Source organism: Protopterus annectens, chromosome 2.part1, assembly GCF_019279795.1.
Source record: "Protopterus annectens isolate FY-2018-M chromosome 2.part1, PAN1.0, whole genome shotgun sequence".
In the NCBI taxonomy this organism is placed as follows: Eukaryota; Metazoa; Chordata; order Ceratodontiformes; family Protopteridae; genus Protopterus; species Protopterus annectens.
The window spans coordinates 1383509491-1383532803 of NC_056729.1; positions in this window are offsets into that span (position 1 = coordinate 1383509491).

Here is a 23313-nt window from a genome sequence, read left to right on the forward strand (position 1 = left end):
GGGCATCTTGGGGCAATGTAGAAATTGCCTCATGTACACAGACAACCCTCTCCTCCTACCACCCAACACTACAACCTGTGAGAGATGCACTTATCTAGCCAAACTGGAGGTAAAGCTCTCTCCAATCAAGACTGAACTTGACAGAAGGTAAACACTTGCACCACACCACACTCATCACATAGTCTCACTAAATCTACACCACCAAAATCCACACATAGAAACAGAAAAACATTCGTGGAGGCTCTCAGTAATAATCTGCTCAAGCAACAGAGACCTCCAAAGCAGAAATGCAAGCAACCTCCACCCCCCAACACAACCCAAATGACACATAGCCCGCAGACTCAGTGTGCCACTCAACCACAGCCAATAAGGCAAAACAACGTACCTAACACACTAGTCATAGGTGACTCTATAGTCAGGCACACTGATGTCCCACTCACCAGGCTAAACAAGGAGAAGGTTACTGTCAGCTACCTGTCGGGTGCCAGGATCCGCCACATAACCCACGCACTCAGGTCACTCCACAACAAGTACAAATATGACTCTGTCATTGTCCATGTTGGTGTGAACAACCTGAGATGCACCTCCCTGGACTACATGAAAAGAGACATGGAAGAGCTCTCTGATCTTGTAGCCCAGGCAGGTATGACCCCAGCCCTGAGTAGCATTCTACCATCACCCAGAATGATGCCGCAGTACAAGGACAAAATGACTGACTTCAACAATTGGTTAAGCTTCTGGTGTCATTCTAAAGGGATCTTGTATCTGTCTGCCTGGGATGACATGGTTGACAGACCATGATGCTTTGCCATAGATGGCATGCACCTGTCACCCCTGGGATTCCGGATACTGGCTAAGGTTCTTGCTGCCCCTATAGTGCCTTTTTAGGCAAGGTTCAAATGACAAATTCACCACCGTAACAGGAACAGGCAAGCAAAAACCGAGGGTGATGCTACTCAATGCTAGAAGTCTAAATCTTAAAATGCACTCACTCGAGGCACTCCTTAAAATGGAGAACATTGATATCTGTGCAGTGACTGAGACCTGGTTCAAGGCTCCAGAGAGCACCCCTGCACTACCAGGCTATAACTCATACCACACTTTTCGGCCATGTAACCTGGACCGGAACACCAAAGGTGGAGGTGTGTCCATATCCATTAAGGATATCCACACCTCCAGGCTAGTTGCTCAGCATAATGCAGCTGAAGTTATCCAAGTGCAACTAACTCTGGGCAAAACTACAATCCAAACTGTAGCTTGCTACAGATCACCCACCATGCCCCAGGATTCACACTCCTCTTTTCTTGATGTACTGGAAAATATTAGGGTTCAGCCAAACACCCTAATAATGGGCAATTTCAACTACCCCACCATTAACTGGGAAAACTACTCATGTACCAACTCCTTCACTCAACGCTTTCTGGAATTCATAAACTCCAATGCCCTGGATCAACTTATCCACACCCCCACCAGGGGCAACAATATCCTAGATCTAGTCATTACCAACATGAGTGACCAATGTTCCACACCTGAAGTCAACGCCTCATTGGTCCAGTCCGACCATAAGCTAATTACCCTAGATATCCACATCCTGCCCCCACCCCCCATTAAGGAAACCATGGTAAAAAATTTCTCCAAAGCCAACTTCATGCTTCTTAAGACAGAAGTGGTGAACTTCATGACACCCATGCAGGTGGACAATACAGTTACGACTACTGAATCCTACACAATTGCACTTTATAAGCACTTACACGAGTGCATGGATTGTGCTATCCCAAACAGAACCTAGATGCTATCCTCCAAAAAAAGGAAGCCAATCTGGTGGTCCCCTGCCATAAACAAACTGTACAACAGAAGGAAGAAACTCTTGCACAAGAGAGTAAAATCCAATGAGTGGAGGAGCTCTCTGGTCAGCCTCAGTAAGAAGCTGCGATCCCTGATAAAATCCTCCAAAGCAAGTTATGAAAACAAAATCGCCACTGATTCTAAAGACAACCACAAAGCATTCTATAGCTATGTCAAGAATCTAAATGGCAACACTCAGATCTGCTCTGAGTTACAGCACAATGGCACTAAATATACAGACCCAACTGATACTGCCAACATCCTGGCAGATAGGTTCAGTGATAACTTTACCCCCCCTTCACCCATTAAAGAGCCCATCTCTATACCAGAAGAATGCAAAGTTCCTGTAATCATGGCTGCACAGGTACAAACCACACTCTCCAAAGCCAAGAACACAGCATCCATGGGACCAGACAACATCCCAGGCTGCATTCTACATGAACTACAGAACAAACTGGCACCCCACCTAAGTACCATGTTCAATCATAGCCTCACCTCAGGCTTTGTGCCTGCTGAATGGTGCACAGCGACGGTTATCCCACTCCACAAGGGGAGAGCCACCACAGACCCTGGGAACTACTGCCCCATTAGCCTGATGAGCCTGGTCTGCAAGGCCATGGAATGTATCATCATGGAACTTACAAACAAAGACATTGGTAATCTTCAAACTCTGGACCCCACCCAGTTCAGGTAGGCAGATCATGTCTCCTAAACCTGATAGACTTCTTTGAAGCAGTCACCAAAGCCGTAGACAAGGGCAAGGTGGTTCACACAGCCTATCTAGATCTTGCCAAGGCTTTTGACACCATCCCCCACTCTGGAATTAAAGATAAACTCACTAAACTAGGTATAAATCCCTTTGTCACAAGATGGGTTGCCAACTGGCTCACTGACAGAACCCACACTGTGAAAGTAGCAGACTCCAAATCCGACTTCAGACCAGTGACAAGTGGAGTACCACAGGGTTCAGTCCTGGGTCCTCTCCTGTTTGGTATCTACTTCTCTGAAGTACAGGCTAACACAGAAGGTCTTTGGCTAATGACGTTTGCAGATGACTGCAAACTAGGGGCCATAATTGAAACTCCTAACGATCTGGACATCCTACAAAAGGGCTTCACTGAGACAGATGCCTGGTGTCAAAGCCACAGCCTCAAGCTCAATGCCAAAAAGTGTATTGTCATCCCCTTTGGTAAAAACTCTGTACCCATAAACTACAACATAGGTGGTAGTATACTTAACGCCGAACGTGTGATAAGAGACATTGGGACACAGGTGGACAGTAGTCTCTCCTTTGATAATCACTTCACCACAGTAGTCAGGAAATCCTCCTGTTTGGTATCTACTTCTCTGAAGTACAGGCTAACACAGAAGGCCTTTGGCTAATGAAGTTTGCAGATGACTGCAAACTAGGGGCCATAATTGAAACTCCTAACGATCTGGACATCCTACAAAAGGGCCTCACTGAGACAGATGCCTGGTGTCAAAGCCACAGCCTCAAGCTCAATGCCAAAAAGTGCACTGTCATCCCCTTTGGTAAAAACTCTGTACCCATAAACTACAACATAGGTGGTAGTATACTTAACACCGAAAGTGTGATAAGAGACCTTGAGACACAGGTGGACAGTAGTCTCTCCTTTGATAATCACTTCACCACAGTAGTCAGGAAATCCTCCTGTTTGGTATCTACTTCTCTGAAGTACAGGCTAACACAGAAGGTCTTTGGCTAATGAAGTTTGCAGATGACTGCAAACTAGGGGCCATAATTGAAACTCCTAATGATCTGGACATCCTACAAAAGGGCCTCACTGAGACAGATGCCTGGTGTCAAAGCCACAGCCTCAAGCTCAATGCCAAAAAGTGCATTGTCATCCCCTTTGGTAAAAACTCTGTACCCATAAACTACAACATAGGTGGTAGTATACTTAACACCGAAAGTGTGATAAGAGACCTTGGGACACAGGTGGACAGTAGTCTCTCCTTTGATAATCACTTCGCCACAGTAGTCAGGAAATCCTCCTGTTTGGTATCTACTTCTCTGAAGTACAGGCTAACACAGAAGGTCTTTGGCTAATGAAGTTTGCAGATGACTGCAAACTAGGGGCCATAATTGAAACTCCTAACGATCTGGACATCCTACAAAAGGGCCTCACTGAGACAGATGCCTGGTGTCAAAGCCACAGCCTCAAGCTCAATGCCAAAAAGAGCATTGTCATCCCCTTTGGTAAAAACTCTGTACCCATAAACTACAACATAGGTGGTAGTATACTTAACACCGAAAGTGTGATAAGAGACCTTGGGACACAGGTGGACAGTAGTCTCTCCTTTGATAATCACTTTGCCACAGTAGTCAGGAAATCCTTCTACGTGGCACACCTCATCACAAAAGGTTTCTCATCCAGAAAAAAAGAGGTCATTGTTACCCTCTACTCATCACTCATTAGACCCATTATAGAGTACAATGCCCCTTTTGGTATGTACCTCACAAGACATCTACAACAACTGGAAAGGTCACAGAAATACCTCACAAAGAGGATTACTGGCCTCAAACAGATGCCCTACGCAGACCGTCTCAAAAAACTCTGGCTTTACTCTGTCGCATATCACCTACTCAGAGATGATCTCTGCCTAACATACAAAGCTATGTCAAACCCAGAGCTGTTGGACATGCTCCACTTAAAGTAATCCCAATCCCTCCGAGCTACACACTCTAGGGACCTAAACCTTGACACCACAATAAACAGAACTTGCCGGAGGGATAGATTCCTGTCCCAGAGACTTCCCGTACTCTGGAATAAACTACCTATCTATATCGAACAAAGCTCCCCATTAGCACTCTTCAAGAAAAATCTTGACGATTGGATGGGAGATAGGAAATTCACCCCAGGAATCACCTCTGTGGCTCTGCTCGACAGTGGCACATGAAAATAATTTTCTTGGGTGGCAAAAAACAGGGTACCTTTTTGGCTGGGCTTGTATAGGCTCCAGGGCCAATAACCTAGTACCAACCTATGAACCTATGAACCTATAAAAGTTGATAGAATGACAGGTTTTGCATTTCCATGAATTGTCAGAAGGGTATGAAGTCTGAGTCTCAAATCGCTGTCACTACTTCTTGACTTCAACCTTCAATACTCTAACAATGATTTGCCAGAAATCCACAATTGTATGACAAATACAGCAAAATATGTGGCAAAATCTGGACATTCTGAAAAAAATCTGTACAGATGAGAGGTATGGCTACACAAATAGCTGTAACTGTGTTAGTGCAACATATCTGCACAGAGGCCAACCTAAAGAGAGGAGAAATAACCAGTAATAAGGACATACATGACAAGAGATGTCATGAACAAGAAATGTGGACAAAGCCATAAAAATGGGAGGACAACGGGCCACAAATTGTTACTATTGCATATCAAAACTTATGAAGCTGATAGAATATATAGGTTGTACATTAGCATGAACTTTCTGAAGATCATAAAGTTTGAAACTCAAATGTCAGTCATCAGTTACTGACTGCCCTCTGGAGTGATATGTCAATGATTTGCCAGGAAGGAAAATATGTTTTGAGGAAAAGATCACAAATATGAGACAAAAATGGACATTTTGCACAGATCAGGACAGTTGAGAGGTATGCACTCAAATGTCTGTAATGTTGAGTAACTGTAATATTGAGTCACAGCAGTCCAGCGATCATCCCAGTGATATTGTGGGAAGCCACATATTTGATAAAGCAAAACATATGGACATCCTGGAATATCTGGACATTTGAGAGGTATGAATGTGAAGTATATATGCTCACTCAACTGAGTGCAGTGAGATCATATTCTGATTTCAGGCACTCCTACTGTGTACAAAAAGAGCATTTGGGAAGGACAGCCCCTGTAGCCTCTTAATCCTGCTGTATTCCCTCCCTCAAAAAAAAAATAAAAGATATATATATATATATATATATATATATATATATATATATATATATATATGTATTTTTTTTATCAGCTGCTCTTACTGTAACTGTCTTAGTTGCTCTTCTGCTTAATGTTATCTGTTCAGTCGTTCTTACCCTGCACTTATTACTGCTTGTTAGTAGCCTTCAAATTTACTGTCTTCTGCACTTGTTTTTTAGTAATTTGTTAATTTAATTACATTTATTTGAACTGTATTTGCCGTAGTGTTGCTACACACTCGGGTGTTCTGGCCTGCACTACAGTTTGAATTGTATTTACTGCTGTTTTAGCTGCTTTTCTGTAAAAAAAAAAAATGCTAAGCTTGTTTCCTGCCTTTCCTGTAACTAGTCAAGTCCAGATAAAGAGTTGATGTATCCAGGGCTGTTGGTAAGCTTTTGAGCCCCCCAAGCCTTTCTGTGTTGGAGGGAAGCCTTCTAGCTTATCAGTGGGAGTGGTAAGCACTTAGGTAGCCTATCTACCATGGGAAGAGTGTGTTTTGGCCCTGAAATTGTAGTTCATTGGCCGTTTGGGCAGTTTTTTCATCTCTTTCTACTTTCTGGTTAAAAGCCCGTTTTGTGTTTGGTCCCTGCCTTTCCTATAACTAGTGTAGTGCAGGTACAGATTTGCTGTATCCAGGACTGTTGGTAAGCTTCTGAGCCCCCCCCCAAGCCCTTCTGCGTTGGACAGAAGCCTTCTAGCTTATCAGTGGGAGTGGTAAGCACTAGGTAACCTATCTACCACAGGAGGAGTGGTTTCTGGTCCAGAAATGGTAGTTTATTGGCCATTTGGGAAGCTTTCCATCTCTTTCAACCTTCTGATTTAAAAGTCTGTGTTTGCACTTGTTTCCTGTCTTTCCTGTTACTAGTCTAGTCCAGGTACAGATTTGCTGTATCCAGGTCTCTTTGTAAGCTTCTGAGCCCCCCAAGCCTTTCCGTGCTGGAGGGAAGCCTTCTAGCTTATCAGTGGGAGTGGTAAGCATCAGGTAGCCTATGTACCACAAGAGGAGTGGTCCCTGGTCCAGAAATTGTAGCTATTGGCTGTTTGAGCAGTTTTTTTTCCATCTCTTTCAACTTTCTGGATTGTAAGCTGCACTTGTGCCTGTTTCCTGCCTTTCCTATAACTAGCCTAGTCCGGTTACAGAGTTGCTGTATCCAGGATTGTTAGTAAGCTTTTGAGCCCCCCAAGCCTTTCTGTGTTGGAGGGAAGCCTTCTGGCTTATCAGTGGGAGTGGTAAGCACTAGGTAGCCTATCCTCCATGGGAAGAGTGAGTTTTGGCCCAGAAATTGTAGTTTATCTGGCCGTTTGGGCAGTTTTCCATCTCTTTCAACTTGCTGGCTTAAAAGCCTATGTTTGTACTTGTTCCCCACCTTTCCTGTAACTAGTCTAGTCCAGGTACAGATCTGCTGTATTCAGGACACTTTGTAAGCTTCTGAGCCCCCAAGCCTTTCTGTGTTGGAGGGAAGCCTTCTAGCTTATCAGTGGGAGTGGTAAGCATTAGGTAGCCTATCTAACACAAGAGGAGTGGTTCCTGGCCCAGAAATTGTAGCTACTGGCCATTTGGGCAGTTTTTTTTCCATCTCTTTCAACATTCTGGTTTAAAAGCCGCACTTGCACTTGTTTCCCACCTTTCCTGTAACTAGCCTAGTCTAGATACAGCATTGCTGTATCCAGGACTGTTGGTAAGCTTCTGAGCCCCGCAAGCCTTTCTGTGTTGGAAGAAAGCCTTCTAGTTTATCAGTGGAAGTGGTAAGCACTGGGTAGCCTGTCTACCATGACAGGAGAGGTTCTAGGCCCAGAAATTGTAGTTTATTGACCATTTGGACAGTCTGTCCATCTCTTTCAACTTTCTGGTTTAAAAGACCATATCTGTGCTTGTTTCCCATCTTTCCTGTAACGAACCTACTGGGTAGCACTAGAAAGCCTTAAACTGATACAAGCCTTCTAACTTAGAAGAGAGACTTGGAGTTATTAATTATCAGTTTTCTGTACTTTCTTGCTGTACTTAACTGTTTTCCTCCTAAACGCAGATTTTCCAGCATTTATTGTGATTTAAAACTTTTTTTTTCACATATTGTACTTATTTGACTGTCTGCACTTTTAAAACGTTGTTTTTTTGTTTAAATAATTTGTTTAACTGTTGTAGGCTACACACTAAAGTGTGATAGCCTTTTCTGATCGTTTGTAGTAATTTAAAGCTGTTTTAAGTGTGTTTTTACTGTTTTTGCCTTATCTTTAAAAAAAAAAAAAAAAAAAAAAATTACCTGTTTCCCGCCTTTCTAAGCTAGTATAGCCCAGTTTTCAGACTAGTGCTGAATTCAGGGCTGTGATACTAGTTTCTGGGTTGCCCATACCTTACTTGGATAGAAGGAAGTTTCTCTGTTTACCTGTGAGAGAGGGGAGCTTTGAGAAACCTATCTGTCCCTGGAGGAGTGGTTCTAGCCCAGAAGATAGTAGTTTATTGGCCATTTTGGGCTAATTTCTCTTTCTTTCATTTCCCTATTATAAAAACTGTGTTTGCATGGTTTTGCGCACCTGGCAGTGCCGGTTAGCTAAGGTTAAATTATTCCCGGCTCCACTAAGTCTCCTCTTTAGTTTTTCCCTTGAAAGTAGTCTAACTCTCAACCTAAGCACTCAAAAAGCATCTTACAGCCCAGTACTTACTCAAACCTAATAGCAAGCACTAATATACCCTGACACTGATTGCCCAGCAGGGCAAGGTTCTTTATTCACCCTTCAGCAACCAAGCATCTAAGCAGCTCACCCTACTGTTCAGGCATTACCAAAGGGCAACTTCAGGTGGACTCTCCAGTCCAGCTGGTGAATCTGGGTATCCTGAGGCAGTGTTACAACTGCCTCATGTACACAGACAACCCTCTCCTCCTACCACAAAACACTAGCCGCACACAGACCTACTAAAACAGCACTGACAAAAAATACACATAAATACACAAAATCATACTCGGAGGCTCTAAATAAAAACCTGCAAAAGCATCAGAGACCTCCAAAGCAGATACCCAAACAACCTGCACTTCCCGTCACAAACCAGACAACACATAAAACACAAAATCAGTGTGCCGTACAATCACAGCCCTTAAGGTGAAATAACATATCTAACACACTAGTAATAGGTGACTCTATAGTCAGGCACACTGACGTCCCACACACTAGGCTGGACAAGTAGAAGGTTACTGTTAGCTGCCTGTCAGGAGCCAGAATCTGCCACATAACACAAGCACTCAGGTCACTCCAGAACAAGTACAAATATGAGTCTCTCATTGTTCATGTTGGTGTGAATGACCTGAGACGTACCTCCCTGGACTACATGAAAAGAGACATGGAAGAGCTCTCTGATCATGCAGCCCAGGCTGATATGACCCTGACCCTGAGTAGCATCCTGCCCTCACCAAGAATGATACCTCAGTATAAAGAAAAAATGAACAATTTCAACAATTGGCTAAGCTTCTAGTGTCATTCAAAGGGGATCCAGTGTCTGTCAGCCTGGGACGATATGCTCGACAAGCCGTGTTGCTTCACAAAACACGGCTTGCACCTGTCACCCCTAGGTTTTCGAATACTGGCCAAGGCTCTTGCTGCCCCCATAGTGCCTTTTTTAGGCAAGGCTCAAAAGTCAAACCCACCTCCGTAAACAGCACAATTAACAAAAAACTGAGGGTTATGCCAGGAGTTTAAATCTCAAAATGCACCCGCTTGAAGCACTCCTCAGTATGGAGAACATCGACATCTGTGCAGTAACTGAAACTTGGTTCAAGGCTCCAGAGAGCACCCCAGCACCATCAGGCTACAACTCATACCACACGTTTCGGCCACAGAACACGGACCGAAACACAAAAGGAGGGGGTGTATCCATATTCAGCAAGGATACCTACACCTCCAGGTTAGTGTTGCAGCATGATACCTCTGAGATCATCCATGTGCAACTAACATCGGGCAAATCTGCAATACAAATTGTGGCCTGCTACAGATCACCCTCTGTGACCCAGGACCACCACTCCACCTTTCTGGAGACACTGGAAAACATGAAGGTCCTACCAAACACCCGGATATTGGGCAATTTAAATTACCCTACCATTCACTGGGAAAACTACTTGAGTACAAATTCCCAGGCCTAGCGCTTCCTGGAATTCATCAACCCAAATGCCCTGGATCAGCTGGTAAACTCCCCTACCAGAGGTGAAAACGTATTGAACCTGGTCATCACCAACATGGGCGACAGGTGTTCTACACTGGAGATCAACCCGTCACTGGTTAGATCAGACCATAAACTAATCACTCTGGATGTCCACACCCCACCACCACCCCAACTAAGGAAACCACAGTAAAAAAACTTTTCTAAAGCAAACTTCGCCTTACTTAAGACAGAGGTGGTAAGTTTTACAGCCCCCACGCTAAAGGATAATGCTGCCCAAGATGCAGAAACCTTTACAAATGCACTCTATGAGCACCTACAAGGATGCATGAATCGTGCCATCCCTAGCAAAACCAAGACTCACTCCTCTAAGAGAAGCAAACCAGTTTGGTGGACTCCTGCAATAAACAGGCTATACAATATAAGTAGGAAACTAGTTCAGAATAAAAGAAAATCCCAAGAAGGAAAGACATCCCTGATCAGTATCAGTAAGAAACTAAGGTCCCTCTTGAAATCATCCAAGGCTAACTTCGAAAGAAAAATAGCCAAGTATTCAAAAGATAACTACAAAGCCTTCTTTAGTTATGTTAAGAATCTAAGTGGCAACTCACAGTTATGCACTGAACTAGTGCAAAATAGCACAAAATATACTGAACCTACTGATATTGCCAACATCCTGGCAGATAGATTCAGTGCAAACTTCACCCCCCTCTCACCTCCAAAAGGGCCCACAACAATAACGGAAAAGTGTACTGTTCCAAAAATCATAGGCGCACAGGTGAAAACAGCCCTTTCAAAAGCCAAAAACACAGCGTCAGTGGGACTAGATGGTGTCCCAGGCTGCGTTTTGCACAAACTACAGAATAAACTAACCCCTCACCTAAACACGCTGTTCAACCTCAGCCTCTCCACAGGTTACGTGACCATAGAATGGTGCACAGCAACAGTGCCACAAAGGAGGGGCCACAACTGACCCTGGTAACTATCGCCCCATAAGCCTGACTAGCCTGGTCTGCAAGGTTATGGAGCGCATCATCATGGAACTCATTAACAAAGACATTGGGAACCTCCAAACACTTGACCAGACCCAGTTTGGCTTTGTTAAGGGCAGATCATGCCTACTAAACCTGGTTGACTTCTTCGGGACAGTCACCAAGGCCATAGACGATGGAAAGGTGGTTCACACAGCCTACCTTGACCTTACCAAGGCTTTCGACACCATTCCCCACTCAGGTATTACAGAAAAACTCACCAGCCTGACCATAACCCCCTACGTCACAAGATGGGTTGCCAACTGGCTTACAGATAGAACTCACACGGTAAGAATAGCAGGCTCCAGGTCCAACTCTAAACCAGTCACAAGTGGTGTCCCGCAAGGCTCAGTCCTGGGACCCCTACTGTTCGGCATATACTTCTCAGAAGTACAGGCAAACACAGGAGGACTATGGCTAACCAAGTTCGCCGATGACTGCAAACTGGGAGCCATAACTGACTCTCCGGCTGACACGGACATCCTCCAAAAGGGCCTTGCTGAGACGGACACCCGGTGTCAAAGTCATGGCTTCAAGCTAACTGTCAAAAAATGCATAGTCATCCCATTTGGGAAAAAAAACACCCATGAATTACCACATAGGTGGCTGCCCCCTTAATACAGAAGAGGTAATAAGAGATCTGGGAACCCAGGTAGATAGTAATCTCTCCTTTGACAATCATATTGCCAAAGTAGTTAGGAAATCCTTCTATGTGGCCCATCTAATTACTAAAGGGTTCGCATCTAGAAATAAAGAGGTTATAGTGCCCCTCTACTCGTCACTCATTAGACCCATCATAGAGTACAATGCCCCATTTCGGATGTACCTCACAAGACACTTCCAACAGCTGGAAAGACCATAAAAGTACCACACCAACAGGATTACTGGCCTCAAACATATGTCCTATGCAGCCCGACTGAAAAAACTCCGGCTGTACTCAGTGGCATATCACTTACTTAGAGATGATCTCTGCCTGACTTACAAAGCCATGTCCAACTCAGAATTGATGGTCATGCTCCACCTAAAGAAATTCAAGTCACTGCGAGCCATGCGTTCTAGTGAGCTAAACCTCACCACAACAATAAATAGAACATGCTGGAGGGATAGATTCCTGTCATAGAGACTCCCCATGCTTTGGAACAAAATTCCAAATTACATCAGGCAGAGTCCCTCACTAACACTCTTCAAGAGAAACCTCGACAAGTGGATGGGTGACAGAAAATACACCCCTGGGATCACTTCATTGGCTCTGCTTGACAGAGGATCAGTTAATTAATCAAAGGGGTGGCGAAAGCCGACACACTCTGGCTAGGCTTATAAATGCCCTCAGACAGATAGCCTAGTACCTATTTATGAACCTATGAACCTATATGGTCCACACAGTGCAAGACAGTTTACCTACAGGGTAGAGTATTGTGATATCCCATTCATGCCATTCTGTACTGAAGCTGTGTTAATGATGTGTAACAGGACATGGGACTGCCATGGGGAAGTGTGTGTTGAACAGGTACACACAGATGAATTGTAAGAATGAAAACAGGGAAAGATACAGGTGAAGCTCCAGCATGTACAGCAGGGGAGGGCATGTCAATGGGAGACGGTTGTAGTACTAATGCCAAGCACATATATGTATGGTACAGTACAGACTGTACAGTGAAAATGTGTTTCCTGTGACTGACACACAAGGTGACATAACAATGAGGAGGATATGTGTATGAGATAAGCATCCTTACATAAATAATGCAGAGGACATCTATCAGGGATCTGACATACAATTGGGGAAGGGTGCATATTGGGAAGCTGTGCAGATATACCTGAATATGAGTGTACACTCAGTAGAGGTCTCCAGCATGGTGGCCACAGGTAAAGGATCATGGCAAACATTACAAGACCCATCCACAATCATGGACAATATCTGGATAATACCACCACCAGTCCCATGCCTTTGATATAACATATGTGATTTGTAATGATAACAAATGAGCCTGCACACACACTGGATAAGTAGTATGATACATCCACACTCTATCAGAGTGACCACACACACTGTCCTGGTGCTATAATATCTGCAGGAGGTTTTATGAAGGACAATGCTATACCTGTATGTGAAAGTATGGGCACTACAGGCTAGTTGCTACAAAACCTTATCTGAAGCCACCATCCCCTCCATTTGGAAAATATCTCATGTGATACCACTCCATAAAGGAGGCAACTCCTTCAAACTGTCAAACTTTGACCCATAGCTATTCTGTCACCACTAGTTAAAATTATGGAAGAGTGTGTCCATAAACAACGTATGCATTATCTTACCCAGAATAAGCTGTTGGCTAACTCTCAGCACAGTTTTAGGCCACACCACAGTACCACCTCAGCCTTCCTGTCCTTCTCTAACACCATAAACCATAACCAAAATAATAGCAATCTTTCCTCAGCCCTCTTTTTAGATCTCTCCAAGGACTTCAATATGGTCAACCACCAAATACTCATGCACACCCTTAAGGCATTCTCACTAAATAGCCATGCACTTCAGTGGTTCCAATCTTACCTGTGTGGTAGACAACAAGCCGTCCTATGGCAGAAGAAACTATCAATCCATCTACCCATCACCCTAGGTGTCCCCCAGGGCTCCATACTAGGGCCTCATCTTTTCTCTCTCTTTATTAATGACCTTTCCGCTGTCATCCCAAATGCTACCTGTATCCAGTGATTTCCCACAAAAGCAAAAAAGGAAAAAAAAAAAAAAAAAAAAAAAAAAAAAAAAAAAAAAAAAAAAAAAAAAAAAAAAAAAAAAACCATCACACACAAACTACTCTTTTCTTCTTCTTTCTTTATTAATGACCTATCTGTTGTTTTCATAATGTACTGATGATTGCTACTATTAGACTCCAATAATACACTGCTAGCAATTCCAAACCAAACACCAGTCTAAAAGCAATAAAAGTAATAACAATAATTACACAGAACACAGAGACTAGTATCTAGTTACCACCACTCCACACTCCCTTTCCTCCCCCAGCCACTACAAGCATTCACTAGAACACAAAAAAAATTAAACTGCCATAAGCTCTCTCACCTCCTTTATAATTCACATGCAGAAACAACACAAGTCTCTCTGTGAGAGCAAACTGACGAAGACGACATATAAAGGTTCGGGCGCCCAAGTTCCCAACTGAAAGACAAAAAAAATTTTTAAGCGTCAACATTAAGGTTAATTAAACGGAAGCAGCATTGCTCACTTCTTGCTCTGCATTTATTCCCTGAGCCACAATTGTGCATTGCAGTTCCAACAAAAACGACAGAAGCTCGCTGTTGCGCTTTTTTTTGATTGGCCGACATATGGGCATGGGCCGGCTAAAAATAAACAAAGAGCATGTTTCTTGCGATGCGAAGACAACAAAACTCGTTTTTAGTACTTTTTTTTGGCCCGCGATGCAGGTATAGGTATCAATCAAAAAAAAAAAACAAAGTGGAGGCTGGCCGGGATTTAAACCGGCAGGGCGGGACTCGGATCAGGCTACTGATCTCGGGACAGTCCCGCCCAAATAGGGACGTCTGGCAACCCTGCCTGTATCCAATATGCAGATGACTCCACTTTGATTTGTTCAGACACCTCCCTGATAGATCTAATGACATTAACCCAGAATACTTTCAATATAGTTGAAAACTGGCTCTCTAACCATCAGCTGATATTAAACCCTAACAAAACAAAGTTGCTTCTTTTTTTCCCCACTTGTAAATCTTCCTCACTACTCTTTACCATTAAATCTAATAATGGTACCATTATCCCCCTGATGCGCAAACCAAACTCTTAGGCGTCACACTAGACAACACCCTAAAATTTGATATCCATGTCAATCAAAGTATCAAAACCATTAGCAAATAACTTGGCTCCCTCTATAAGATCAAACCTTTCCTTACTCCATTTGCTAGGACTGCTATTGCTCATTCCCATCTACTCTCCACTCTTCTCTATGCCTCCCCTCTACTCACTAATTTGAACAAATCCACTCTTAGCAAACTCTCCAGCTGTTATAACCACATTGCTAGATTTGCAACAGGCATGGCCTATAGGACTCACCACTGTCACAACCTAAATCTTCTGGGGTGGCTAGAATGGCCTAGCCTACTTCAGTACAACCAGCTTATAATTGCCCATAAAGTTCTCAACCACCCTGATAATACACCTTCACTTAAAAATATCATCAACCCTTATAGCAACCTAAGGTCACTTCGCTCTTCTAATAAACTACTGGTTCAAACATTTAAAATCAACAACTCTGCTGGGGACTCCCTGTTTGCTAACTCTGTTGGCAAACACTGAACTCTCTTCCTGCTGATTTTACTCTTGAACCCTCTCTTACTCAGTTTAAAAAAGCCTCAAGCTATACTTTAAAACTCACTGGCTATGTCCTTGTTCAAAACCTGACTAGATCCAACTCTATAGTCTGTAATCATGTTACATTGCCTAGTAAATTTGTCAACACTGTTTTAAAAATGTATGATTATATTATCTGCTTTCTCGGCTGGAGCCTGTAAACTGTGTAACTTGTAATCATTTTGTGATTTTTACTGTATGTTCTACTTTGGAACTTTTCTCCCTGAGCCTCCACTGAAAATGGACATGTATCCAGTTGAACTATGCCGGTCAACAAATGTAAAATAAATAAAAATAAATAAATAAATAGTTGCCTTGTGTGCATGGTATATATCAATGGCACAATTCACACTGTCACAAATAATGAACATGCCATTAATGTTGTCAAACAGCTATGTATGTAGTGTGTGAATAAGCAGAGCAGATAGTACACATGCATCTGGTATAACAACTTGATAGGTGTTCTGCACCATCAGGCAGTCATGTATATTCCACAGAAAGAATACCTATATATGGCCAGTAAACTATGTGGCAGCTCACTGTGACAAAGTGGTACACTTCAGCTACATATTACTGGAAGATGTGTAGGGAGGTACATAAAGAAGGGTGCATTATACACAGTTATTGGTGTGATGAAGGCTGGGAACCATAACATTAGTATGCCCTCTGATGTGCATGTCCTACCCAGTACTTGTGTTACAGTCAAGGGAGTAGTTAGCACTGTGACCACATGTTGGTGGATGTACCACTTGCCCTCTACCCCAGGACACAGGTCACATATCTATTGGTCTGATTATAGTGTGTGATGTCTACATTGCACTTGGGTGTTGTGTCTGTTTCCTGATGCAACACATCCCTCCATGTGTTTCATCAGTGCAGGTGTTGCCATGGCTGTGGTAGCAGTCTCTGATATGTGTTGATACTGTGTGTATTATATTAATATCACAGTTGGAGCCAATGTTTGCCCACAAGCTGTAGTCCTTCAAGCAGCTGTTTGGACACAGCATGTGTATGTCATCTGTGATGTCAATCACTCAACTAAGGGGCAGCCAAGGGCCTAAAAGACACCCTTGATATACTGACCTGATCACTGGACCTGAGATATATGTCGTGTCACACATTTCAACATAGTGAGATACCACGTATGTCTTACACTGGTCTAACCATAGGTCTACTTCAGAAGACTGAAAAACCAAAGACTGAATTCCAAAAGACTTAAAATTCAAAATACTGAATGATGGAACTTGCCCTTTTGACTGTCATGCAGTCTTGGACTTGGTATATATAGTTAGCAGGGGGTGTTGGAGGCACAGCCCCCCCACACGAGTGGTGCTTATCACTGTGCTTGCCCCCTGCATTAAAAATGTGTTCAGTATTTTGAATTTTCAGTCTTTTATTTTTTTAGTCTTCTGAAGTAGACACCTAACCATTTGGTGATATAGCTGGATATGGTCACATGTGACAGTGTTAACTGAATACCACAGTGTGACTTTTTGTAAATGCCTTCACCTGTTCAGGTTCCACAAGATAATACAGTTGTCATCATGCATGCCCTCGATGACCTCTTTGAGAACCTCTATCAGATGTAATGGACCTGATGTAGTAGTAACAACTCACACAGGTCTGTTGCATACACCTGGAATCATACTAGTATACATGCAGAAGAGGTCCATGATGACATGTTGATCTACCTCACAGTCGAGGAGTGTCAGGATGTCTCTATACATGCACACATCAGGTGCTGTCCACCCAACGCAGGTGAATGCATGTTGATATACACCCTTGTACGGAAACATAGACTCGTGTGCAGGGTGTGTTGAACTGTGTATTTCATAGTATCAGGATGGTGTATGTGCCAGGTCACATCAGAGGCGATCTGTGATGTTGTCACAGCACACTGATTCTGTGTGATAGGCCTGTAGGAAGGTAAGACAGTGGATACTGCCTATTGTGATCTAGCCTAGGCTTATGACACAATCACACATGCTGGTATCATTGAGAAAATCCCCAAGTTTGGGAACAGACCTTATGTCAGTTGATGGGTAAACAACTGGTTCACTGACAGAACACATCATCATGTGACAGTTGGTTAATCAACCTGTTCCAGTAGAGCTGTCACCACTGGCAAACCCCAGGGATCTGAGCTTGGACTTTCACTGTTTGAATTGTATTTCTCAACATTTCAGGCTAAAGTATATGTCCTTTGGCTAACCAGGCTTGCTGATTCTTGCATATTGTGTGCAGTCATTGAGTCCACCAGCTAGTGGTGCCAGCTCTGAGGTGACTGTACAATTACCCAACCAGTAGTCAAGGTTGAGACAGAACAGGGTCATTGAGGGGCAGTGCTTCACATGCAGTGGGAGCCTGTTACAGCCTCTGGGATGGCATCTAAGTTCCTCAGAGACAGGCTCGGTTTTTACTGCTCACCGAGTGTGTACCTAGATAGGTAGGGCTTCTATTCTCACTGCAGGCAACTGTGGGTGCTCTTGGTTGACATTTTACTGCAGCATGTGGAACACTGTTATTACTATATTCTCAGCGGACACTGCTGATGTCATCAGCTATATCAGATATCTGGATATGCGGTCATTCCACCAGGGCATGGTCAGACACTGGCCTGGAGGCCAGGCAGACATCACCTTACTCTATACTAGACAGTTGACAGTAACAGGGCTTTTAATCTATTCACATACATCATGCCATGGTTTATAGTCCCTTGTTATCTTCCTGAGAAAGCCCTGTTTTCTATCCAGCTGCTGCATGTGTCTGTACAGGTACATACAAAAGAGAGCATTATAACACATTACTGTTCTGCTGAGATTTGGCTCCATTGCTGTCATACAATCCTAAGATCTGAATATGATAGTGTGACTTATGATGTGCACCATATGTTTGTCCTGGAAGATCATTAAAGAGAGAAGTTAGTAGTGATACACATCACAGTTTCTGTCATCACTACCCTTACAAGAGCATTACTATAACATTGTTAAATTTGGATGCTATCAACTGTCTAACTTTCAAAGGCCAATATAAGTCAAAGGTACAATGACCAGTTTAGCAAAATGGATGCAGATATACTAAGCACTAAGCTAGCTATGCACTATGAGTATCAGACGCAGCTTTTGTATCCCCGAATCCAAAAGATAGAAAACAGGGATATGGTACAATTATCATCAATGGCCTATTAGACAAATTGAATAACTGGTGTGTGTGTGTGTGTGTGTGTGTGTGTGTGTGTGTGTGTGTGTGTGTGTGTGTGTGTGTGTGTGTGTGTGTGTGTGTGTGTGTGTGTGTAGGGGTCCTCCAGATGAAACTGGTGTGTGTCTGCATGAACATAGCCAAGCTTTGTGCTAGCTCTACATCTTGGTCTGTTGGACAGGTGTGAGCAGTGCATGGCAGAGATGGCAGCACATGGTTGTCGTCCCTACCAAAAGAACTTGCTCTGGCAGAAATTGCACTGGCAAATCCACACCCACAGTCAGATGCATTGCTGCTAACTGAACATGACTGATTTCTGATGGATGAGCTCCCTCCATGGGGATGCTCAGGGCCACAACCCCATGGCCTGCCATATCTGTATGTGGACAGCAGACTCACTGATGGAGCAGTGGAAATACTGCCATTATGGGAGGTTGATCAGTCACTGCCACAGTGGCTGACAGCTGATGATGTGGCTGACCTACATCCACGAGGATGCCTTTGCCCTCCCAGCAGACATTCCATCACATACATTGCTTGTTCCAAGACAGACACACCTCAGTCTATCAGAGACACCCCTCATTCCAACATGTCATTCATATGATCTAGTGAATTGGCAACACAGTGGAGGCAGTCATGCATGTCAGACTGTGCCACATGGCATGGGAGCTGACACCTACACCAGGTGGAGGAGGGATAGCAGGCCCCCTTGAGCACCCCAATCAATCCTCCTGTGTGGCACTTCACCCACACTTTGGCTGCAGACAGACTCACTAGGCACTGAAGCTGCAGTAGCCACACTTCACTAATGAATGTCCAAGCGCTTCACCTGCCCAATATCTGTGGGATCAGTGAACTGGGTAAATATAGGCCTGCTGGCTGTGTCCAATGGAAATGCAGGGGATGGCTGTATGTGAAATTCAACTGGTGCACCCCCCAACTGTGCCTCACTTTGACCACTATCATCATCAGAGTCTATGGATCCACTGACATCAGGTGGCACAGGGCCCACACTCCCACTCTTATGATCACGCTGACAAAAAGCATGAAACACAGTAATACATTAATGCCTGTACTACTGTGGTGTAATATATGCTAACAAACTAACAGTGCTGCTACTATTACAGAAGGTACAGCAATACAAACAACAGGCCTGAGATCAAAATCACGAAGTACAATATTTCTTTAAATTGCGCAACACTACTGACATAAAAATATTTGGCTAAACATCTGCAGATGACATACTGTGCTGTACTCCAGACAGTCCAGGAAGAAGTTAAGCAAGAAGTAAGGGCAACATCATCACAATTAACAGTAACAAATGGGGGTAATACAACCTGTCTATATGTGCAGTCACTGTACTTTAAACAAGAACGTGGCTGACATCTCCAAACTATGCTTATAACTGTAGCAATCTTCAATATACCCTCAAAACAAGAAATATTGATACAGAATAATACCACAGTACAAGCAGAAATGATACCACAGTACAAGCAGTACACCCAAAATGCTACCACAGTACAAGCAGAAAATGATTGATTTCAACAATTGGCTAAGTTTCTGGTGTCATTCTAAGGGGATCCAGTATCTGTCTGCCTGGGATGACATGATTGACAGACCTCGATGCTTTGCCAGAGATGGCCTGCATCTTTCATCCCTGGGCTTCCGGATACTGGCCAAGGCTCTTGCCACCCCTATAGTGCCTTTTTAGGCGGTGTTCCAAAGACCAAATTACCACCATAACAGCTACAAACAAATGCAATCTGAGGGTCATGCTGCTCAACGCCAGAAGTCTAACTCTCAAAATGCACTTGCTCGAAGCGCTCCTTAAAATGGAGAACATCAACATTTGTGCTGTAATAGAGACTTGGTTCAAGGCAGCAGAAAGCACCCCTGCACTACCAGGCTATAACTCATTCCACACCTTTCAGCCCCAGAACTTGGACCAAAGCTCCAAAGGCTGTGGTGTTTCCATATTCATAAAGGATGCACACACCTCTAGACTGGTTGCCCAGCATAACGCATCAGAGATACTTCGGGTGCAGCTAACATTGGGGAAGACAACAATTCAGGTCATAGCCTGCTATAGGTCCCCAACCATGTCCCAAGACTCACACTTCATGTTCCTAAGCACCCTGGAGAATATTAGGGTCCAACCTAACACTCTCATATTGGGCGACTTCAACTACCCCTCCATTAACTGGGAAACCTACTCATGTACCAATACACTTGCCCAGCATTTCCTGGAATTCATTAATTCCAGTGCCTTGGACCAGCTCGTTCTTACCTCCACTAGAGGTAGCAACATCTTTGATCTGGTCATTACTAACATGGGCGACCATTGCTCTACACCAATAGTCAACTCCTCACTGGTTAGATCCGACCACAAACTAATCACCTTGGAAATCCACATCCCTCCCACCACCTCCCCCTGCAAAGGTAACCATCATGAAAAACTTCTCCAAAGCTAACTTTGGGCTCCTAAAAACAGAGGTGGCTAACTACACGACACCCATGCAAATGGATAAAAGTTGCATGACCTCCAAATCATACACCAATGCACTGTATGAACACATACACAAATGCATGGATCTCGCCATACCAAATAGAACCAAGACACTCTTCTCCAAATAAAGGAAGCCAATTTGGTGGTCCCCTGCCATAAACAAACTCTACAACAGAAGAAGGAAACTGATGCAGAATAAGGTGAAGTCACAAGACTGGAAAAACTCCCTTATCAGCCTCAACAAAAAATTGAGATCCCTCATCAAATCCTCTAAAGCTAGCTATGAAAACAGAATTGCAGCAGATAGTAAAAACAACCACAAGACCTTCTATAGTTATGTAAAGAATCTCCATGGCAATACCCAGATTTGCTCTGAGCTACTGCACAATGGTACCTCCTATACCAAGCCAACAGATATTGCCAATATACTGGCTGACAGATTCAGTGCCAACTTTACCCCTGTCTTCCCCACCAAAGGACCAATCACAATACCAGTAGATTGCCTGGCACCCAGTATTATTGCTGCACAGGTTAAAACAGCACTGTCCAAGGCCAAGAATACAGCTTCTATGGGACCTGACAATATCCCTGGCTGTGTTCTGCATGAACTACAGAGTGAACTGGCACCTCACCTGTGTGCCCTGTTCAATCACAGCCTCACCTCAAACTTTGTCCCTACTGAATGGTGCACTGCTACAGCATCCCTCTCCACAAAGAGTGACTACAGACCCTGGAAACTATCGCCCCATTAGCTGGATGAGTCTGATATGGAAAGCTATGGAACGCATCTTTGTGGACCTAATAAACAAGGATATAGGGAATCTCTAAACTCTGGATCCCACACAGTTTGGATTTGTGAAGAGTAGATTATGCCTGCTCAACCCAGTCAACTTCTTTGAGTCAGTCAATAGAACTGTGGCTAAAGACAAGGTGGTTCATACAGCCTACCTTGATCTGGCCAAGACCTTTGATACCATTCCCCACTCAGGATCTGGCTCACAGATAGAACCCACCATGTGAAAGTAGCTGACTCCAAGTCAGACTGCCAACCAGCCACAAGTAGAGTCCCACAGTGTTTGGTCCTCGGTCCTCTCCTGTTTGGTATCTACTTCTCTGAAGTCCAGGCCAATACGAAGGGACACTGGCTAACAAAGTTTGCAGATGATTGCAAGTTGGCAGCTATTATTAACTCCCCAAGTGATGTTGACATCCTACAGAAAGGCCTCACTGAGACCAACGATTGGTGTCAGAACCATGGCTTTAAGCTCAATGCCAAAAAATGTGTTGTCATCCCCTTTGGAAAAAAAACAGTTCCCATGAATTACCACATCGATGGTAGTCCACTGAACACAGAAGGCATTATAAGAGATCTGGGAACACAGGTTGACAGCCACATCTCTTTTGACCACCACATTGCCACTGTGGTCAGAAAGTCCTTCTATGTGGCATATCTCATTACTAAGGGTTTTGCATCCAGGAAGAAAGAGGTCATTGTCTCCCTCGCTCTTCCCTCATTAGGCCAATCATCGAGTACAATGCCCCATTTGGCATGTACAGTATCTCACTAGAGACCTGCAGCAACTGGAGAGGCTGCAAAAGTCTGTACTCACAAAGAGGATCCTAGACCTTAAACACTTGTCCTATATGGACAAACTCAAAAAACTCCAACTATTCTCTGTCTCATATTGCCTACTTAGAGGTGATCTCTGCTTGACTTACAAAGCCATGTCTGAGCCAGCTCTGTTAGAAATGCTATCCAAACAAATCCCAATCCCTCCGCACCGCACGCTCCAGAGACTTCAACTTCATTACCGCAATCAACAGAACAAGCTGGAAGGACAGGTTCATAACCCAGAGACTGCCCATGCCATGGAATAGACTTCCCATACATGTCAAACAGAGCACCTCACTGGCCCTCTTCAAGAGAGATCTTGATGAGTGGATGGGAAATAGAAAATTCCCCCAGGGGATCACTCCAGTGTCTCTACTCGACAGAGGCACTGGGAACTAAGATCGGGTGGCACAATGCCAGATTAATCCTATGGGCTAGGCTTGTAAAGGCTTCAGGGCCATTAGCCTAGTAAACACCTATGAACCTATGAATTAACTTATTCATTTCAACTGTTGTACTGTACAACAGTATTCAATCGTTGAGATGTCAAAGTTTACCTGGAAGATCCTCTTAGGATGTGCTTGCTGTCTCGGAAGGTGTTGTGCCCACATTCAAGATGTGCTGTACTACACTCTCCTGGGCACTGTCTGGATCT